Source organism: Mobula birostris, chromosome 8 (assembly GCF_030028105.1).
Source record: "Mobula birostris isolate sMobBir1 chromosome 8, sMobBir1.hap1, whole genome shotgun sequence".
Lineage (NCBI taxonomy): Eukaryota > Metazoa > Chordata > Chondrichthyes > Myliobatiformes > Myliobatidae > Mobula > Mobula birostris.
Genome location: NC_092377.1, coordinates 35,617,908 through 35,641,075, shown reverse-complemented (window position 1 = coordinate 35,641,075; position 23,168 = coordinate 35,617,908). Strand labels below are relative to the sequence as shown.

At 38.3% G+C, this 23,168-nt stretch overlaps 1 protein-coding gene and 1 long non-coding RNA gene across 4 annotated transcripts in view; one reads left to right on the top strand and one right to left on the bottom strand.

Moving 5' to 3' along the window:
* The window catches only part of LOC140201231 (endothelial PAS domain-containing protein 1-like), a 124,326-nt gene that overhangs the window by 62,484 nt on the left and 38,674 nt on the right, over positions 1-23,168 (bottom strand). The window lies entirely within an intron of this gene.
* On the top strand, positions 145-22,824 carry LOC140201233 (uncharacterized). 2 transcript variants are annotated; one of them, XR_011886801.1, is made up of 4 exons: positions 145-341; positions 2,344-2,431; positions 6,384-6,444; positions 20,149-22,824. It is a non-coding gene; the product is annotated as an uncharacterized lncRNA (long non-coding RNA). The 2 variants fall into 2 exon arrangements; XR_011886802.1 differs by lacking the exon at positions 6,384-6,444.

Here is a 23,168-nt window from a genome sequence, read left to right as displayed (position 1 = left end):
TCTAGTCACATCACGTGATATGTATGTGGGGAAAGAGCTTTTGGTTTCTACTGATAATAGGTGTGGTTAAGTGATAAGCTAATATCACATATAAAATTACTGTTAAAGAATTAGTAAGTTTAACCTTTTCAAGAATTCCAAGAACTCACAAGAGACACATATATACTACAGTAAAAACATGTTTTAACTTCAGAAAAACAACTCTTACTGCACTTAATTGGAGCATTTTCCACACCTGCCATCTTTACTGCCAAGCAAGTTTCTCAATTAGGTGCTAATTAGTGCTGAACAACATTTATGCCTTGGATCTTCAGAAGAGTGAAGCTAACTAAACATTTAATGTGAGTATCCAGAGAAAATGAACATTATTACATCATTCTTAATCACATTTAGACTCAGGTCAAAGAACTTAAAAGGACAATGTCAGAACTCCTTGTCCAGTTAAATCTTGCCTTCAGTTATTGGCTCGGAACAATAACAAAAAAGTCAGTATTCACTGCCTTTCATCTGCAAAACTGCAGCCTTGCATTTACACATGATGCTGGTTAAAAGCAGAAATCCAGTTGTACTCTTCCATGGAGTTCATATTAGATCTGATCATTAAATTGACAAGAACCTATTTTGAACATTTCTTCAAAAGGCATAGAAATTAGTCCACTTGGTGGATGGACCATTACTGAGATTTTAACAGCTCATTGAAAACATAATTAATTTGAAATCACCTCTCCCACCCTAAAAATTAATATTGTTCACATGGATTATACATACTTTCAGGTAATTGATTATCAGGATCAGGTTTAATATCGCTGATATGTGTCATGAAATCTGTTGTTCTGCAGCAGCAGTACAGTGCAATACTTAAAAAAAACTATAAATTACAATAAGATGTATATATGTAAATTAAAGAAGTACAAGAGAGCAAAATTAGTGAGGCAGTTTTCATGGGTTGGTTCATTGTCTGTTCAGAAATCTGAAGAAGGGAAATCTGAAATCTGCGTGGGGGGAGAGGAAGAAGCTGGTGCTAAAGCATTCAGTGTGTGTCTTTAGGCTCCTGTATCTCGTCCCCAATGGTAGTAATGAGAAGAGGGTATGTCCTGGGTGATGGGGTCTTTAATGATGGATGCCGCCCTTTTGAGGCATTGGCTTTTGAAGGCGTCTTCAATACTGAGGAGGCTAGTACACATGATCAAGCTAAGTAGAGCAGCGGGCTAAGCAGGCGTCGTTGAGGTGCGCCGCTGTTGATTGTCAGTGAGGAGAAGATGTTGCTTCCAATCCGTGCTGACCATGGTCTCTGGTGAGGAAGTCAAGGATACAATTGCAGAGGGAGGTACAAAGGCCCAGATTGTGAATCTTGTTGATTAGTACCAAGTGTGCGAAGGTATTGAACGCTGAGCTGTAATCAATAAACAACAGCCTGGCATAGGTATTGCTGTCATCCAGGTTGTCCAAGGCAAAGTGGAGAGGCAGGGAGTTAATTCTTTCAGATCATTTGTAAATGCCATGGTCTTAAAAATAATTAGTTTATGGTATTTCTAACCCAAGTATACCGTAATCTATGCTTTCCATAAAACATTTAAAGTGAAATTAATTTTATTTTCTACTTTGCCAACTGTGATAAACTCTGCTCTCTGATTGGCTGTTCAACTACCTAGCGTATCATCAGTTTTGTTAGGCAATACTAAATCTATGGATAAGGCAACAGACTGAAATTGTATTGGGAAAGAACTCAATGGCACAATTTTCATGAACAGGTTCAAGTTTAGCAGTCAACGTGCCCTTGTTACAAAATCAAGCCTTGTTTCCCCATTCCTGAAATTACCTGTGCTATTCCTTGCCTACAACTGTTTGCCAGAAACATTAATCGTTCCTCATTTCCTATGTCAGAATTAATCTAAATCTTCAACCTTCTGAATGCATCCCCATTCTCAAAAACTACTCCTTGAAATTTTGAAAGTAACTTCAAAGAGAGAACAGAATCCAAGCTACTACCAGCATATCAAATTAAAAATGATGAAGTTTGTTTTCTTAGGAAAATGTCAATTAATGATACAAACTTAAATCATAATTAGGGGTTGGATTAGCCTTGCTGTGTGGTTCTGTCTGTTTTAAAAATGGCTTCTTTCTTCCCTATAGCACAGACTATCTGATAAATAATTCCACCAGGGTTTATTTACCAGGCAGAGATGGAAAATACTTTGTAAACCTCTTCTGTCATTAATATGATTGTGTAATCTTTTGTGTAATCTTTCAGTGATTATCCCAGTAAGAGTTTTAATGACCCTGTGAGTGAAATCCTTAAGCCTATTACCAGTCCTCAGAATATTGTAGATTGTTTCCTTTCAGTTTAAGGTGGCTTTTCGTAAACTCGAGGAAGTCTGCAGATGCTGAAAATCCAAAGCAACACACACAAAATGCTGGAGAAAATCAGCAGGTCAGGCATCGTATGTTTTTTTTTTCTGTTCAGTTATACTCAAAAATCAAAGAACTGGAATTCAGTGAGGCAGAAGATGTGACTAATCATGAGAATGTAGTTGGTGTAATTCAGTGCCTTTACATTAAACCTGCTAATTTTCTTTTAATATTCAAAAGGTTTTATATAACTTACAGGATGAGAGAAATAATCCTTCTTTAATGACAAATATATGGTGGAGTTACTGAAACCAACAAAAATTTTGTTGGTACCACATAGAAGAATATCTAACAAAGTTTGTATTTCATGAATATTCAAAGTATTTAGAACAATCTATGATCCACCATGTTGGTTTGTATTCTGCCACTCAAAACCAAAAGAAAATTACTTAAAAACCTGCATAACAAAACTGATGAGATATATGTAGACAAATATTAGGAAATCATGCAGCCCTCAAAGACATTCTACCACATACCGTGACAGGTTTTCCTTTCTTCTACGCAAAAGAAACTCAGAATTGTAGTCTTAGAACAAAGGAGGGAAGAAGAATCATTTGGGACAGAGATGAGAAATTATTTCAATTTTATTGTCATGAAGCACTGAAATTTATTGCCAGTAAGATATGGGTGATTGGTTACCTAATATGTTTCTCCTCCCTTAGATGCCTGCCAACCTAATTTCCAGCACTTTTTGTTCTTGTTTTTTTTTTGCAGTTTTAAAGTTCACTTGCTGAACACTTAGTGGTTCTATTTAACACAGAATGAAAGGTCATAAAAGAAGGGAGATAAGGCAAGAAAATGATTGGGATAGACAAGGCCCCAGTTGGACCAGCTGCTGTGTCAACCATACATGAGAACCACTTCACATTCAGTTACCCCCACTCCCTATCATTTCCCCTTCTGATACCGATACCACAGAGAAATATTTCTGGACACCACTAAAATTGACTTTCAGTCAAAAGAGTTAACTGGTTGGCAAGCAGTCTTCATTGCACACGTGTATTGATCATTTCCATCTGGTTCTGTTGATCCTTTGTCTAACAATGCAGGAATCAGAGAAATCTGTAGTGATCAATAAGCCAGCTATTTCTCACCCTTTCCTGTTTAGTTACAACAAGGGCTTCAGAATTTAACTAGTAATCCAGTTGACAAGTGAAGACAAAACTGGATGATAAACACGGTGCTGTCATTCCTCATTTATTGCTCTGGGCTTGTTTAGTACTTAGCAATACCAGGACTTGGATGTATTACTAGGAGGAATAGAGGAAGTCATTAAGATTGTCGATGTGGTGGACGTTAGACAGACCCCTGTTGCTGTTCCAAATCAATACAGAGAGAAAAATTAAGTAACAATATGTTGATGTCCTGAAGCAACTCCTTCCAAAGCAGAATGCCCTTAGGGATCCTATCTGTGGAACTTGTTCGTAATGTATAGCTGTTGTGGAGTTACAAGTAGGCAAGAGGAGATAATATTCACTGAAGACTGTCAAGCTGCATCAAAGAACATCAGTGTTGCTATACCTATATTACAGGGTGCGCTTCCTCTCAGAGGAGGAGGCAAGATGCCACTTTATATTCCTTTCGTGATGTTGCTTCCTCTGCATCAACATGGATTATAGGAATTTAAAGCAAGAAAATACTACAATACTCAGTAGCTCAGGTATGAAATATGGACAGAAAAGTAGCAGTGACACTTCAGGTCAATGACCCTTCTGATCAATACCACCAACCCAAACGCTAGTCAGTTCTTGTAGAAAGGATGTGGATGCTTTAAAGAGGGGCAGAAGAGACTTACCAGAATACTGCCTGGATTAGAGAGCATGATGAGGAAAGACTGAGTGAGCTACGGCATTTCTCTTTGGAATGAAGGACGATAAGAGGTGACTTGACAGAGGAGTACAAGGTGATAAGCAGCACAGGTCAAGTAGATATTCAGAGCCTTTCCCAGGGTGGAAATGGCTAAAAAGAGGGGTGATAATTTTAAGGTGATTGAAAGAAAGTATGGGGGGGGGGGGGAGATGTCAGAAACAAGTTTTTTTTAAAAAACACGGAAAAAGGTCAGTATGATTAACAATTGTCAGGGGTGGTGGTAAAGGCAAATGCATCAAGGACATTTACAAGACTTTTAGGCACACGGATGACAGAAGAATTAAGGGCTGTGTACTAGGAAAAGTTTGATTGATCTGAGAGTAGATTGAAAGGATGGCAGAAGGGCTTGTATTGTGCTATGTTCTTGGCCAAAACAGTTTATCTCACTTCACAGCTGCTGCCTGATTTTTTTTATAATTTCAGATTTCTAACAATATTTTGCACTGGAATGGTATGAGGTAATCCTGAGAGATCCCTACATTTTTGGCATTATTTGTAATGCAAACTATTATTTGACTGTACATCAGGGAATTGATATTCATACCCACAAATTAAAATAAAATTTATAGCTATACACTAATTCTATATTTTCATTTGAGTCAAATATGTTTGAGCATTGTTTGTATAATATCACCAGAGCCAACGTTTACTCATTGGAATACCTTCCTTCTATTGCAACAATAAGACAAACTTATTTGTGACATAGCCCTACGAAAGCACAGTTCTGTAACTGCTAATCTTTGCATTACAGGCATCATATCCTTGATAATTTGTGGCCCACATTCAGACACACCCAACAACACTGCAACTGTTTAAAAGTTAACCACAAAAACATACTCTTCCAAGAATATAAACACACAAAAAAAAACAAAATGGGTGATGCAAAGGATTAGCACGCTGGCATTTCGTCACTAGTATTTGCATAAGAAGCCAAATTACAATTTTAATCTTGGGCCTGTGTGTTTAGTAGGGAGGTAGAAGGTAAAAGCACCAATATGAAATAACATTTATGTCATACTGTCCAGTTATCCGTAAATGCACACCTTTTAAGCTGGGAATTTAAACATAGCAAGGCTTTATTATGGGACCATAGGATAGACGATGAACATGTTTGTTGATTGGTTTGATGTTTATTATTGGAAATGGCAGTGGTAACTGTAATGTGCCATAGGTCTGGTCATTTCAAAGCTCAATATGAATTTATTATCAAGGTCATATGGGTTACCATATAACACCTTGAGATGCATTTTCTTATGGACATTCACAGTAAATACAAAGAAACAACAGAAATTATGAAAAAGTATACATACACAAAGTTCAGCAAACAACAAATGTGTAAACGAAGACAAACTATGCAAATAAAAAATAAAACTGAGAATATGAATTGTAAAGGGTTCTTGAAGGTAAGTCTGTATGCCGTAGTATCAGTTCAGTGTGGCACAGGCAGTTAGTTCTGATCCAGTTATCAGAAAGAAAAGGAGTTTATTTCCTTCCACTAACTGCCTACATATTGATGCACTAACATTCACCCAAAAATAAAAATTAGAATATTAAAATTATAGGCAAATTATATGACCTACGTTTTATTGAATGATGCAGTACAATTACATAATCACTATGCCAGAATATAAAGGGTATTTTTCTACTGCAAAAATGGCAGCTTTACTCTGGATAGAAAAGAACAGAGTCTAATTCAACAGTTAGAGTAGAGGGCAATTGCCATGTATGATGAAAGCTCAGAGATTAGCAGATGAATGCACTTCAGTACCCAAAAGCTTCCCAGCAGGAAACCCCTGCTGATCTTCATTATTTTTGACATTGTAGGAGGTGCAACACATTTTCTCTCAAGGCAAAAATATTCAATTATTTAACCAAGTGTGGAGGGTCAAAACGAGAAACTACAACTACAAACACTGGCATGTGGAGTTAAACAAAACAAAAGTTGCAGAATGTACAACATCTAAACAAGAATTTTACAAAAAGATCCAGGCGAGGAACAGGATGTACTGCTACAATAAAAAAAAGTCTTAATGGATCAAATGGCCTTCTGTGCTGTGATAATTCTGTCTGAACGTAGTAATGGGAGCCTTGTCTGATTCAAATAGGTGACAACGATTGTGCAGTGGAAGATACCAGAGCTGGAATCGGGCAGGAATAGGACAACAAGTTAAGTTATCAGTGTCATGTTTGTTTTTACTGACTGTAGTATGTTAAAGTCAGTATATTAGTGTACTGCTTATTCCAGTCTTCTTTCTATATTGTACACATTTTCTCCAATCAATCTTTTCCTCATTCATTACTTCTGTTCAGTTTAATTCCTCCAGTTCCTGCGAAGCTCAGGCTCCCATTTTTAACATACCTGATGAGTTTGTTGAGCATACCCAGCCTTTTACTTAGAAGTTTCTTTGATTGGTCAAGACTCACAATTAATGAAGATGAAAACATAGATTAATTTTTTTTTACAGAAAAGGTTCAAAATGTAACCTGATATCAGGATGACATGACATGGAGCTTCAACTCATAGCCATAGCTATTATTTCTTATGTGGAGTTGAAAAGAGCTCTAGTCATGTGATTCACTACAGGATGCACAGCAGTCTTAAAGGTGTCAGGTTTGCAGTACAGTTCTTGCCATCTTCACAGTTCAAACTTACTGAGAGCTGTCACATTGATAATTGGTAATAAAAAAAATTCATTATTGCGGCAGCAGTCAATTACAAATGCTACTGCTTATAACACAATAACACTGACTAATCTGAGCAGGTCATGTACTCATCCGGTACAAGTTTTAAACATCTCTGCTAATTCTAATCAAGGCTTGAATTTCAATCAGTTTTTAATTAGCCGCTTGCATTTTGTCACCATGGATGTACCTGACGGCAGTAAACTGTTATGTGAGATATCCTGCTTTTTCAAAAATAGGTTGGTTACATAATGTGAAGTGGGAAAATTAAGTTATAACTCAACACTAAGCGACAGGAACTAACCACTTAATAGAATACCTTTGATTTTAAAATAGAAAAACAATTTACTTTCTTCATTATTTGTAACAAAACCATAACACACTTCTACTCTCAATTTCTGATAGTGACAAGAAAGAACAGTGGGTTCCAGCTAATTAAGACACATTGGGACCAGTATATTTTGGTTCAATTAAGTGGCTGCTCCAATTAGCTGTAGTTTAATAGAAATAGTTAAAAAGGTATTAAAGAGACAAACTGAGTAACAAATTATATATTTAAATGAAATACAGAACCAATTAGATCACAAATATAGTATAAAATTATGTATTAGTTCCAAACACTTATCAATAGAGGAATTCATACGCTTTGTGTTCTTTTGACTGTAAACAAACGAAATCAGCGTAGACACCTAGTGCAGACTGCCTTCACACACTGCTATCGACAATTGCATCCTTTAAATCTTCATTTAGATTGTAACATTCAAGATGATTGTCAAAACCTTCAAATACTTCATAGATTCTAACTTATTGAAGTAGTGCAATAGTTTCATTTTCATTCATGGTTGTTTCTGGCATCTCCAAGACTGAATGTTTGAAACTGCAATAAGCCAATCAGTTCCAAACAGTCTTACTGCTTATATCTCACCAACTAGCAGTGACAAAAATCACTGCTTTTTGAACACAAATATATGCAATTGATGCAATTTTCCTCGTGTTAGCAATTTTAAAACTGTTCACTCAAAGCAGTGATGTATCTAACCATCAACCAAGCACATGCGACTGACGCTAGTTAGAAACTGTTTGGCACCAATCTCCTACTACAGTTACGTGGCATAGTCTCCAAAATAAACAAAGGGAATCCCAGCTATTTTCTCAATTACTTTTTAAGAGTTGTCCCAAATAAGTGGGTGTCCTGATTAACTGATGACCCAATTATCCAAATCCATTGAATTTCATATGTTGACAAATGTGCGCTAAATCATAAGTTTATACACATGCAGGCCTATAAATTAGAGTTGAAATGGTATACACTACATTTTGCAGTTCCCCAATTCATTTTCAGCATTTCTGGAGAGCTTGCATCCATTTGCAGCATAAGTCCTGCCCAAGAGGAAATTAAAACAGGTAATTCATATCAGGTTTCACCACAATGGAGGTGACATTGCCCTATCAGTTTGTGCAATTGATTCAATTATCAGTATTCTTGCCTAACACATCCATAGAAGTTAAATCAAAAGATTGCATACTACAAATGTTTTCTGTTCACAGTAAAACAAGATGAACATCATACCAGACATTCCGCAACACACACAAATTTAAAAATTATCCCGCTACTGGGATCCCTTTTGTACTATGTGTTCAGTGACATTTGATTTAACTCTGCCCGGCTACGAGAGGAGGACGGCTGGGCATGGGGCTAGCAACCCCATTCCATAAAAATCCAGAGCTGGACAAATGCTAATAGAAGCTCCAAAGACCTCATCCCTGGGAGAGGAATGATCTCCAACGATGGGCGACACTTGGGGGCAGCTTGAAAGACTGGTCCAGGATATAGGACTTTCTGGCATGTTGCTGTCGGCAGCCCAAGTATGTAAGACATTGACTTACAAGCACTCCTTTTTTCAAGCATGGTACTGGTAAACATTGGAGCATCCTCTGCTCTGGATGCTGTATTCTGCAGCTCTGAATTTGCAGTGTGATGTCACAGAGCATCACCAGGTTTATTACATTTAGCAGCAGCATCTTCTCAATCCAATTTACTAGCCCCACCCCCCACCCAGCACAGTACTCAATTTTCTGTCTTCTTTACTACAGTAAATGTTCCCCCATCTCCATGATAAAACTTTGAGGCTGCCATAGGGAAGTTACTTCAACAGCACTGAGCAACTGCCAACTGAGTGGTGATCATGGGCATAGGTAGCAGTAGCAGCAGCCATCTGAGAACAACATGGGCAACTCGTTTCTTTTAGTGAGAGAAAACATAATTAGTGATCCCTTTAGGACCTCCCACCTTGGTAATTTTTTTTTTGAATGTCATAATGTCCATTTAGCGCAGGAGAAGTGGGTAATGATTAACACCCAAATTGGATTATTATGGCCCAAACAAACAGGAGTTCTATCATGGTTCAAACACAAACAAAATATTTTATCCTCTGTTGCTATTTTAAATTTGGCTACCATTAACTTACACAAAATTGATACAGATTGCTTTCTGTTGCTCAATGTATCATTTTATATGTTTATTTCTGCAAATATAAATTGCTTTTAGAGAAAATAGAAACTGTCTTCATCTCAATTTTCCAAAAAAAAACAATATTGCTGTGAGAAGGAGCACTGGATTGGGGAAAGGTCATACTTCTATTGATATTTTAATATAGCTAGTCATTGAGAGAAGAAACTTCTCATTGTCCTATCTTCCAATTTTAACTTCCAAAAAATTACAAGATGAGTTTCCCAGACAGCAAATCCCATCTCATCGACTCCTCTCATGACTAAAGCAGTCACATAGAAACATAGTACAGATGTTGTCCTCAATATTTATATCGTTAGAAAAGTATTGCAGAATATTTTTATTATCAAAATAAACTGTGCAAGGTAAAAACCTTCAAAAGTCCTACTGTTTCATAATTTACAAAAGTAAAACTTGGTTAGACAAAGATAATTCTCTTGCTATCTGAAGTCCATGAGAGATCATGGAAGGTTAAATTTACAAGGCCTCTCTCTTTCTATCCAAATTCTGACAAAGGATCTCAGATCTGAAAGATTAACTGAAGCTTTCTTTCCACAGCCTGATCCACTGGCCGTTTCCACCATTTTCTTCTTTGCTTCCATTAATTTCAATGAGCATAGTGTAAGATTATTTGATGGGTTCTCCAGCTTTATTAACTTTATTAGGTTATAATACATTTATTAACAGAAAGATACGCCAAATAGACTCTAATACAGGTTGAGCACCCCCATCCAAAATTCCAGAATCCAAACACCTCTTCTGATGTCTCAAATGGAAAAATACCATAAGGTGCTGGGAAGGTTTGCAGGTGATGGGCAGGTCTCTGTGCTCCGCAGAGTTCTGAGAAGTGACCTCACCAATGTAATGAACAGAAGTTGATAAAAAAAAATAGAAAACCACTGCATAAATTGGAAAATAAAGATCTCGATCGTGTTTTGAAAGAGGGGACTCGTTAGCGTCAGAATGAACATATGGTGCTTACCGGTACGGTGATCATGAAACAAGCAAAGATCTATCACAACTAACTGAAAACTGAAGGTAATTGTGAATATTTAGCAGGCTGGCTGCAGAAATTTAAGAAAAGGAAAGACATTATATTTTTAAAGATTTGTAATGATAATGCATCTGGTGATCATGAAGCAGAAGAGAAATTTATTGAGTTTGCCAAGGCTGTCACTGAGGAAAATCTGTCATGCTGAATGGCTGCATCAGTACCTATGTGTGTTGACCAAGTGTAAGACAAAGGCTGCTTACTGGTAGCACATAAATTCAGAGTTGCGAATGATGTTGATACCAAACAGGCACTGACTGTCCACCTGGGCAGCCGAGGTAGTGATAGCTTAGCTTTCTGATGGTTCAATGTAAACATTATTGTTTCATGCACAAAATTATTAAAAGTTGAACATAAAAATACCTTCATGGCATATGGATAATCTGTTTATGTAATGTAAATGGATTTTATATTTAGACTTGGGTGTCATCCCCAAAGTATCTCATTATATAGATGCTAAAAACCCTAAGTCTAAAACACTTTTGGCCCCAAGCATCTCAGCTAAGGGGTTCTCTCCTTGTATAGGGAACTGGGATACCAGGATCAGGCCCCAACCCTCAGGAGAGAGAGTACACATGGGACCTGCACCCAGGGAGAGTCCGTGCATCTTCAGCTATGTATAGTTACATCAGATATAGTACTCTCAGTTCTCTGTCTGTTCCCTAAGCACAGCTAAACTCAAGATATTCTAGGGCCACAGAGAAGTAAAAATATTACCAGTACAATCCAATAGATAATTGTGCAAGACCCTCAAACAACTATTGTTGTCAGAATTTCAAAAGGTGATGGTACAGAAGTGAGATATATCAGCTAGTTGAGTGGTATCATAGCAATAGCATTGCACTCAACATCAGTAAGATCAAAGAATTGATTGTGGACTTCTGAATGGGTCAGACAAGGGAAAATACACCAGTCCTCAAAGAGGGATCAAGAAGTGGAAAAAGTGAGCAATTTTACGTTCCCAGCTGTCAACGTCTCTGAAAATCTATCCTGGGCCTAAATTATCGATGCAGTTACAAAGAAGGCACAACAGCAGCTCTATTTCATTAGGAGTTTGAAATAAAGTCACAAAGACACTCACAAGTTTCTATAGAAGTGCTGTGGTGAGCACTCTAACTGGCTGCATCATCATCTGGTATGGGGAGGGGGAGTGGGTATCAAAATAAGCTGCAGAAAGTTGTAAGCTCAATCAGCTCCATCATGGGCACCAGGATCCAGATCATCTTCAAACAGCAATGCCTCAAAAAGATGGCATCCAATATTAAGGACCCCCATCACCCAGGACATGCCCTCTTTTCATTCCTACCACCAGGGAGGAGGTACAGGAGCCTGAAAACACAATGATTCAGGAACAGCTTCTTCTGCTCTGCCATCAGATTTCTCAAATGAACAGTGAACCCATGAATACTACCTCATACACAAAATATGTGGTACTTGAATTTCTAGCATCTCCAGATTATCTCATTTGTGACTGAACGCTACCTCACTACTTTTTTGTACCACTTATATCACCATACAAAACCTCCTCCAGAATTACCTTAAATACTAATGCCCCACAAAGTTATATTCTCAGTTCCTTACTGTAGACCTTATACACTCACAAGTGTGTGGCCAAATTTTACTCTAACTTCGTATACAAGTGTGTGGATGACACCGTGGGCTGGGTCTCAAACAAAAATGAGATAAGCTTAAGGGAAGGAGATAGAGTCTAGTGATATGGTATCAAGACAACACGGGGATGGAGTACCCCTTTCTGTATCCAATGGTGCTGAGGTAGAGATGACTCATGTTCCTAGCATAAACATCACAAGTAATTTGCCCAGGTGGATGCCACGTCCAAGAAAACACCCAACGCCTCCAGCTCCTTAGACGGCAAAGAAATTCAGAATTTCCCTAATATCTTTTACCGTTTTTAATATAGATATATGTTAGAAAGTATACTATGTAGCTTAGTATGGCAGCTGCCCTGCCCAAGATTGCAAGTAGTACCACGAGTTGGGAACTCAGCCCAGCCCATCAGACAAAACAGCTTAGAACATCGAAATGGAAACAAGCAGATCTTTGAAGAAAGATGGGTTCCAAGATTAGGTAAATATTTACCTGTATCTGCAGATGCTGGAATCTAATATGAAAAAAGAAAATGGTGGAAACACTCAGCAGGTCAGGTCACCTCAATGTACTGAGAAATAGAATTAATATTTTGTGTCAGTAAGTATGAGAAATAGAATTAATATTTTGTGTCAGTAAGTATTGGTCGGAACTGGGAAAGCAGAAGACAGCATTGGCTTTTATTTTCAGGAGTGGGAGAGGGATAGACTGGGAGAAAATCTATGGTAGGGCAAGGTTAGAATTTCCCTGGGGAAATATTGCAGTCAACAAGTTAGTAGTGGGACTTACAGAGTGAGAGCATTAAAAATGGTACAATGCAGGGTTCAGGAGAATCCCCGGCGGCTAAAGTGGTTGCACCAGAGAGAAAACTGAGCCTGTTTGTCAGGTTGTTGGGCTAAAGTATTGATTTGTCAGGTTGTTGGGCTAAAGTAAAGATACTGCCAAACCTGTTGAGTTCCTCCAGCATTTTGTGTTGGTTGCTCTGGATTTCCAGCATCTGCAGAATCTCTTCTGTTTATGGCAGAAAGGATCAGTCCTTATACAAAAGGACTTACCTGAAGCTGTAGAGTACAAGATTGAATCTGGATAGTTGTACTGTACCCAGACAGAACAATACTGTTTCTCAGACTTATGTTGAGCCTCAATATAACAGTGCAGGAACTCAGTTATGTCAGAATGGGAATGGAACACAGAATTACAGTGATAGGCACAGGAAGCTTAGGTTCACCCCTCAATCAAAGCAGAATGGAAATATAGCAATACACACAAAATGCTGGAGGAACTCAGTGGGTCAGGCAGCATCTATGGAGAGGAATAAACAGCCTCAGGCCAAGAACCTTCATCAGAACTAGAAAGGAATGGGGCAGAAGCCAGAATAAGACAGGGTAAGGTTAAGAAGTACAAGCTGGCAGGTGAGACCAGCTGAGAGGAAAGATATGTGGGTGGGGATGGGGAAATGAAGTAAGAAGCTGGGATAGGTGGAAGAGATAAAGGACTGAAGAATGACGAATCTGATAGGAGAGGATAGTGGACAATGGAAGGAAGTGAAGGAAGAGGGGAACCAGAGGGAGGTAACAGGGCAGGTAAGAGGAGAACTGTTGAGAGGGTGGTCAGAATGGGAATGCAAAAAGGGAGAATGGGGGGGGGGGGAGAAATGATCAGAAGTAAGAGAAAGCAATGTTCATGCCCTCAGGTTACAGGCAACCCAGATGGAATATGAAGTATTACTCCTTCAACAATAGAAACATAGCTGAGGTAGGTGATAGGCTTGTAATCGAAAGCCTGAAATGGAGATGTAAAGATCCAGAAAGGGAAGAGTCAGAAACAATTCAAAAAATGAGAACAGTGGGGAAATTTCCACAATGATAATTAATATAATTCTTGTACAAGTTCGGGATGAGACAAAATAGACAATAAAAGATAGCTGCAGGATTGATCCATATTTCGACTGAAACAAAGACTATTCCACACATCCCTCAAGAGACATGTAGGCTGGACTCAATAGACAATAGACAATGTCCTGCGGATTCTCATAGTTACATCTTTGGAACAAGTAGGGGTAAACGTTTAAAGTGAAAGTTAGTCTAGCCAGGACCCTCAGATCTTCCTGGCGATGAACGGAGGTGTAGGGGGGCTGTGCATTCATGGAATGATGGGCAGAGTTGGACCAATGACCCGGAATTTGTTAAAATGGCAGAAAATAACAAGGATGTCATAGATGCAGGTGGGAAGGGACTGATGAAGTGATAGGAGTCAGGTAGCAAGAAATAAGTTTGGTGGAGCAAGGGCAGGCTGAAACTGGTCGCATAGTCCAACTTATGAATCCTAGGCTGGTAATGGCAGCTTGTTAGGCCAGGATAGGAACACCTAGGTAGAAGGAATATCTCTCAACAAATTGACGTCAGTGAATGTGTAGGAGATTATGATCTAATGTTTGCAACTGGCATTCTGGTTTGAGGAAGGTATGGGGTACGCGTTCAGACGCAGACAGTCGGCTTCGGTAAGATACAGGTCAGTTCACAAAGTCACAATGGCTGAACTCTTGTTGGCAGGTAAATATTAATTTTACTTTCAACACGAGTGTCTGATAATGTAGGTGTTATACTGTCATCAGCATCATGTTGCACCTTTTTACTTAACTAAATGACAGTGAAAATCAGAAATATCAAGACTTATTGTCTGGTAGTTGCATTATTGTGCTTTACTGTTTCAACATGCATGGTCATAACTAGAACACTATCATACTCAACTCAGAGAGAAACTGAAGTTAAAAATGTCAGTCTATAGAACTCCTAATAGAAGGCTAATTGTACTTAACAATCAGGTTGCCAATTGTCTATAGAAACACATGAATATAATTACTTAATGTCTAACGCTGTTGTCCATACCCCAATCCCCAATGCATCAGGTGACTGAACATTTCCTAAACAAATGGCCAAAAATTTCAATTATTTTCATTTTGTTCATCATTTTATAGTTTATATCAGTTGCTCAACAACGTTGTGTGTGTGTGTGTGTGTGTGTGTGTGTGTGTGTGTGTGTGTGTGTCCTCCCCTTTGCATAAAGGAATCCATCCTATTCCTTTTCTGTCTGACCCATGATATATTTCCGCAACAAAATTTTGTGCATTTGTCACAAATGTCTAGCATCTGGAGTTTGTTATGTTTATATCTCAAGGTCGGTCACTTACATTTACAAAACTAAAGTTTGGGTGTTTAGGTATGTTTTAAATTATTGATGCAAGTATGGGATAATACTTGACATGAAATAACTGAGTGACAACCACAAATATTTAACCACAAGTGATTCAACTCAGTGCAGGAAACACCAACTTAAGCTGTGGATTGTGGTAAGAGCATGGCACTGCAATCTGCCCAAGACACTTGCCACATCAGCCAACCTCTGATGGGACTAGGCACTTCTCCTACTACATTACTTTCATGTGGCTGAGTCAGCTAACCACTGCAGCATGCTTGAAAAGGCCTGCATTGATAATTGTTGTTGTTGAATGTCACACAGTGTTCAGACAGATTAATGGAACCAATTAAATCTAATTCATCCCTAACATCTCAGCAGGCTCTAATTGACTGGTCAACAAAATGCTTTATCTTATGTGCTGGGCATCTTTAGATTTTCAGAATGATCTCCATTTTTAATACCTTCATAAAAGAAAACAGAGAGCTATCATTTATTTCCAACATTAAAGAGAGTAAAATCTCTTCACATCCCTCTGCTTTTGGGAAAGCAGGGAAGAATATACACACAGTAAAATGCACATGTATGTAAGTGTGAGAGAAATGGAAAATTGGTCTGTAGTGACCCATGTTACCAAGGCATAATGACAAAAAGGACATGAGGAACAGAAAATAAATTCACATACATTTCCAGAATTAATCATGCAATAATGATCAGAAATTTGGTGTAGATGCTTGGTTTATTTTTATTTCCCTCAGTTGTCCCTGGCTGTTCAATAACATTTTGTTTAAAAAAAACAATGTCAGGGGAACGGTTATTGCTTGGTTAAACACGTAGAAATTAATCTTTTGGAGCTAGCACTAAATGGCCTTAAGGCTGCCTCTTGCATTTCCCACCTGACATTCAAATCCATTGAAGTCAACTGACCTAAATGCTGAATGATCTTTTATTTAAAGACAGGGAACATCCATTTCAAGAATAGATTGTTCCCTGGCAGACTGATGGATGTTAAGATACTAGATTCAGTTATCAAAGATGTGATAACAGCACATTTGGAAAGCAGTGAAATCATCAGACAAAGTCAGCATGGATTTGTGAAAGGAAAATCATGTCTGACGAATCTCATAGAATTTTTTGAGGATGTCACTAGTAGTGTGGATGGGGGAGAACCAGTGGATGTGGTATATTTGGATTTTCAGAAGGCTTTTGACAAGGTCCCACACAGAAGATTAGTGTGCAAACTTAAAGCACATGGTATTGGGGGTATGGTATTGATGTGGATAGAGAATTGGTTGGCAGACAGGAAGCAAAGAGTGGGAATAAACGGGACCTTTTCAGAATGGCAGGCGGTGACTAGTGGGGTACCGCAAGGCTCAGTGCTGGGGCCCCAGTTGTTTACAATGTATATTAATGACTTAGACGAGGGAATTAAATGCAGCATCTCCAAGTTTGCGGATGACACGAAGCTGGGTGGCAGTGTTAGCTGTGAGGAGGATGCTAAGAGGATGCAGGGTGACTTGGATAGGTTAGGTGAGTGGGCAAATTCATGGCAGATACAATTTAATGTGGATAAATGTGAGGTTATCCACTTTGGTGGCAAAAACAGGAAAACAGATTATTATCTGAATGGTGGCCGATTAGGAAAAGGGGAGGTGCAACAAGACCTAGGTGTCATTGTACACCAGTCATTGAAAGTGGGCATGCAGGTACAGCAGGTGGTGAAAAAGGCAAATGGTATGCTGGTATTCATAGCAAGAGGATTCGAGTACAGGAGCAGGGAGGTACTACTGCAGTTGTACAAGGCCTTGGTGAGACCACACCTAGAGTATTGTGTACAGTTTTGGTCCCCTAATCTGAGGAAAGACATCCTTGCCATAGAGGGAGTACAAAGAAGGTTCACCAGATTGATTCCTGGGATGGCAGGACTTTCATATGATGAAAGACTGGATCGATTAGGCTTATACTCGTTGGAATTTAGAAGACTGAGGGGAGATCTTATTGAAACATATAAAATTCTAAAGGGATTAGACAGGCTAGATGCAGGAAGATTGTTCCCAATGTTGGGGAAGTCCAGAACGAGGGGTCACAGTTTGAGGATAAAGGGAAAGCCTTTTAGGACCAAGATGAGGATAAACTTCTTCACACAGAGAGTGGTGAATCTGTGGAATTCTCTGCCACAGGAAACAGTTGAGACCAGTTCATTGGCTATATTTAAGAGGGAGTTAGATATGGCCCTTGTGGCTAAAGGGATCAGGGGGTATGGAGAGAAGGCAGGTACAGGGTTCTGAGTTGGATGATCGGCCACGATCGTACTGAATGGCGGTGTAGGCTCGAAGGGCAGAATGGCCTACTCCTGCACCTATTTTCTATTATTCTATGTTTCTATACTAAACAGATCTAAAATGGAAAACTTTGAACATGAATTCAGCAGTGATGAGACCATGCTCAAGTTGGAGGAGCAACACCTCATACTCTGTCCAGGTAGTCTCCAACTGATGGCGTGAGCCTCACTTTCTGTAACTTCTGGTAATTTCTCACCCCTACTCATCTCTTTCCTCTGGTGCCCTTCCCCCTTCCCTTTCTTCCATGGTCCACTGTCTGGTCCTACCAGATTTCTTCTTCTTCAGCCCCTTACCCCTTTTACATTGCCCTCACTCAAGCTACATATTATCTGCCAGCCTAAATATCACTACACCTTACCTCTCCCCCCTCCCCAGCATTTTGTGTGTGTGTGTGTGTGTGTGGATGTGCAGAGACTCCTTACAGAGGGATGTTGGAATTGAATTCTGAACTCCAACACCCTGAGCTGTGATAGCATCGCACTAACTGCTTCGCTACTGTGGCACATAGAATCTCTTGTGTTTATGATAGATGTTGACTCGCAGAGAAATGCCATTTACCACTTAATTTTCTCTTAATCTCTACTCCTTCACTCCAGTCAACTCCCCTCCCAGAGCCTTCCACTCATCTACAGTGACCAATTAACCTACTAACCTGTGCATCTTTGTGATGCGGGAAGACTGGAGGACTGGAATAAATCCTGTGGTCACAGGGAGATCCTGCAAGCCCCCAACAGATATCACCCAAGGTCAGGATTGGGTTACTGGAGCTCCATCATGAGCTACATCAGTGAGCCAACCTGCATCAACATTTAAAAGTCATTCACTCGCTTTTTCCAAGAGCTTTTATTTCATATTATTTTTGTTTTCTCACCTCTGCTAAACCTAATCCTGCTTCAGTCAGTTATTAAAGCAGTCAGTGTTATTCTTCAGGAGACAGTAGTGTCAGATGATTTGACAGCTGGGTGCATAAGAGCTGAACCAACTGTCAGATACAAACAATTTCGGAAGGTTTTTTGAGTAATTGGCAGTAAAATTCAACCCACACCTCAGAACATTGAAGCGAACTGCAGCTTCCTATTCACTCCTTACAGTTTAACAAAAATGTACATTCTGTTCACCTAGAAGACAATTCTTACCTTTCACTTATATTTTAAGGTTCCAATATTAGCTATATTAAATAAATAATTTTTTATTTACGTGTTGGCATATCATTTTCTGTGAAGGTGACAAGTTACTCTACCAGCTTCCCATCAAATTAGTCGAGCATGAGTTTGCTATTAGAAAAAAATCTGGGGGAAAAAAATGACTTGGAGACATCTTTACAACATTTGGGACAATAGTACATGCTAACTTTTCCAGCAAAGAAAAAAAAATGCCCGCGTATAATTAAAAAGGAGAAAATAACTGAGCTGTGCCAACAGAGCATCATGAGAAAAGTGAGCAGATATATGAGAGGGGCCCATGATGGGTTCATCCACAAGGCTTCGCTCTTGCAAATGCTCTTCATTCACAATCATGTAGGGAACTTTAAAGATGACAAATCAAGAAAAAATATGCCTGTTTACCATCTGTAAATACTTTAAGCAACTGCAGTATCATTAAGACTAAATTTAGTCAAGAGAGAGAAAGGGAATGATAGAGTTGTGTACAGTTTGTTTTAGGAATTTTTTGCACAAAGTAAAAATAATTTACCACATCCTAAGGAAAGACTGGCCTTTCTTTCCTTACAGCTCAGAGATTTGCCTCAATTCACTTATTAGGCCAGACAATTATTAAATATTTTAATGAAGTTACATGCAGAAGATTGGAGTAGATTTTGCAATCATCATAGCAAATATTGTTTGTGTGCCTTACATCAAGATAAAATAACATGCATCTTTTAATCTCATTAAGCAACCTCCAGAAACACTTTGTTACTGTGAAGGCATGGCAAACAGGAAGTGAATTAACCTCCAGATGATGCAAATAAAGTTTCCAAGCATTGAATTACTTTGCAAGCTAACAATTGTAACTCATACCAGAAAACGTTGCTTGCAAAGTAAGCACATAAATGTACTAAATATAATGAACTTGAAAAACAATGAACTTCTGGAGAATTAGATTATAAAATAAGCACCATCTTCATAATCACAAAAGTATCTGAAGAAGAGAGCTTTCTTGGCTAGTTAGTTTGGAGCCTAGAACATTTGCAATTATCACGATAAAGCTTTAAAACATTTTGCTGGGGAGCTACATACAGGGAAGCTGATCAAGAATAAATCAAAACAAGTCAACTGTGCACCGTTAATATAAATTGTTAATGCAGAATCTCTGACATATCACTTGTATCTATTTTGTTTTAATGTGGTCTAATTGAAAGGTCTATAAACCAGACAATGTAATAAAAGAATGAAACCATACTGACATTGCTACAAAAATGAAGTATTTAAGTACAATTTGTATTTCCACACACTCATTTTGAATCCATTTTCTCTCCTCTTTAGGAATCCTGTACTACCTTGAATGCAGCACAAATATGTAGCTTCCCAGCCTTGAGCATGGGAACCTTGTTAGAATGCTCCAACTGAGACCCTCTGATTTTGTTTTCCTACAAAGAAGCACCATGCTTGCCCTCAGCACAAGGAAAGGCTTCCTGCTGTGACTACATGTTAACAAAACTGTAAACAGAATGGGAAGATTTCCTCTTCATGTGACTTCTAGTGGAACCATAATCTCTAAGGACACACATTTTTACTAGAAATAGCCAACATAGGAAATCATCCCACTCTGTTTTCAGCATCACAGGAAATCTTAACCTGAATAGAACCAAGAGTCTTACTTTAAAAACTGAACATGGTGAAAATGCTCAGCAAGTCAAGGGGAATTTTTGGAGTGAAAAATCAGTTACCACTTCAGCTCACTGCGATGAAATGTTATCACTGCTCCTCTCCCAAACTCTAGGTATCTGCTGTTATTTCAGAATCTGCACTTTTTGCTTAAGAGGTGGATATCTACTCATACTGCACTAATCGATCATTGTCTGGTGATATAGTGACAAGGACCACAAAATTTTGCTCTAGATTTTCTAGTGGAAATAGAAGAAATAGCCTTGTCAAACAGAATCTAAACTTTCATTTAAATATTATACAATTCTTGGGGGTCCTGGTGGTTTTTAAATGTACGCTTTGCTGAACCTTCTCCCAACTTTTCCCATTCTCATACAAAAACTAAAATCCCACAACCGTTCATTTTTTTAAAGATCTGACATGATTCTAGCAAGCCTTCTGTTATCTTGATGAACACATATTGACGTATTTCACGTACTTGCACAATTACATTCAGACCCTACACTACCAGGCTCACTCTGCAACACAGTGTTCATCTTAATTTTCAGATCTTTTCAAGAACCTCCATTGATGTAGTAACACCTATCATTTTGCTGGTAAATTGAATGTAAATGTTAAATTTCAGTTTGTCTCTCGTGTGCCCATTTTGCACTTTCCTCAAGAAATCATTAGTAAATCTATAAACCTATCACCCATGGTAACGTCCTTTCCAATGTGAAGTGTTCAAACTTATACATTCTATAATAACAGTAGTTTATCCATTGCTTTGGAAAAATATAATTAAATCGTGTACCCTAATGAACCCTATTTTGTGTTAGTTTGGTGATTGGAATGACATCCTTAAGTACTCTCAAATCTAATAGAAGTTCTAAAATATATCTGCATTTGATTGTGCCTTCCTTCACATCATTTTAAAAGACTGAACATTCATTCAATTTAAACAATTCTCTTTAACCCCACATTCTCTTACCATCCATCAATCCATGCCATCTCTGCACAAGCCATCTTTTTTACCATCAAACTAATTAAAAGCATTTGAAATAAGTGAGCTTGCAAGGTTATTCTTTTTTCTGACAATTTTTTTGATAAAATAACCACCGTACAGTAGGTATTAAAAATCTGTTGCAAATAAGTGAAATGGATTTTAAAGAATTTCCAGAGTAAAACAGAAAAGAACAGAATTAGATTAATAATATGGTGGACAAAAGTAAAAATAGGGATTTATGTAAACTAATCCTCTCATTTTTTTTAAAATACCACTAGTATAATTTTAAATAATAGCCCTGCTTTTCAAATACTACTTAACCTGAGCTATCTAATTATAGCCACCAAAAGTCGTAACAATCACTTGTCTCAGGCAAATAACTATTAGCCCTGACCCTCCTCCAGAAGGCAACTAACACATTAGCTCCAGATGCTGAGGAAGTTTAAGAAAGCTCAGGTACAGAGTTTGCAAGGTTGTTTAAATCTAATGTGGCACTGACCTTAAGGTAATCATCAACTGGATTTCACTGAGACAAGAAAATGACCAGCATTATACCACATTTGCTTTTCTCCGAGGTCCTTTTACTCAAATACATGTAAATACACGTGTGCGCTCCAGAAGTGGATTAGACACCTACCTTCGTAACATCAGTGTTCATTGAACAAATATAGATATTTTGGGAAGACTCTCAAACATATAGAGTAAACAGAGTTAACCCTCTTCTGCCTCACAACATATTTAAGTTGCTCATTAAAATCTGTATCGTTGACCAGGGTCTTGGTCATCTCTTCTGTTTTCCAATATCTATTCTATATTTAAAGAAATGTTTAACAGATGCAAATTATTATGGCTTGGATTGTACTGCACATTCTTAGTACTTTTGCAAGTTGTCACCATCTGGGATCCTCATATCGTCAAATTAAAAAGTGTACAATGTTACTATTCAGTCTAGCTGCACACCTGGTAGCAACTTTTCTTTTATGGGATACTACATAAGCCATTAACCAGAATCCACATTGTCTTGCCTCAATAGGAGTATTCCTTGTTCAATGGGTTCAACGTTAACCTGAGGTTGAGATGATACCCTGATGCGATAAATTCTGCTGTATCTCTTCTTTCTGCATCAGAGTTTCTGAAATTCAGATTTTATAAAGTAGGTGCCTTAGGTGGTGCTCCCTAATCAACCAATGCATTAAAGTTATATTCAACTGGTCACCATGTTATTCTACAAAATACTTTCAACAGTGTTTGGCTCCACAGCGATCTTTATTTTAAGATCATATTTCAGTAACTAGATGTCACTGGCAAAGTCAGCATTCTTGTTCATCCTTAATTGCCGTTGAACTGCTAGTGGGTACAGATTGGTAAAGGTGGTAGATTTCTTCCCCTGAAGAACAATGGTGAATCAGGGGACTTTTAAAATGACAATCCACCTGTTTTGTGGTCATCATTATCTCTACCTTAAATTCCAAATTATTGATTGGAATCGCAATCCAGTAGCAGCATGAAATTTGTTAGTTCAGGCCTCTGGATTACCATTCTAGGAAATGAAATTGTACAACCACCATACTCTGAATCATGTTCTCAAGTGTACATAATAGATGTCTGAGAAACACAAAGTTAGACAAATTATGATTAGAATAGACTGCAAGTGTCCAATATGCTTAGTCGATAGTGTAAATCCACATACAGC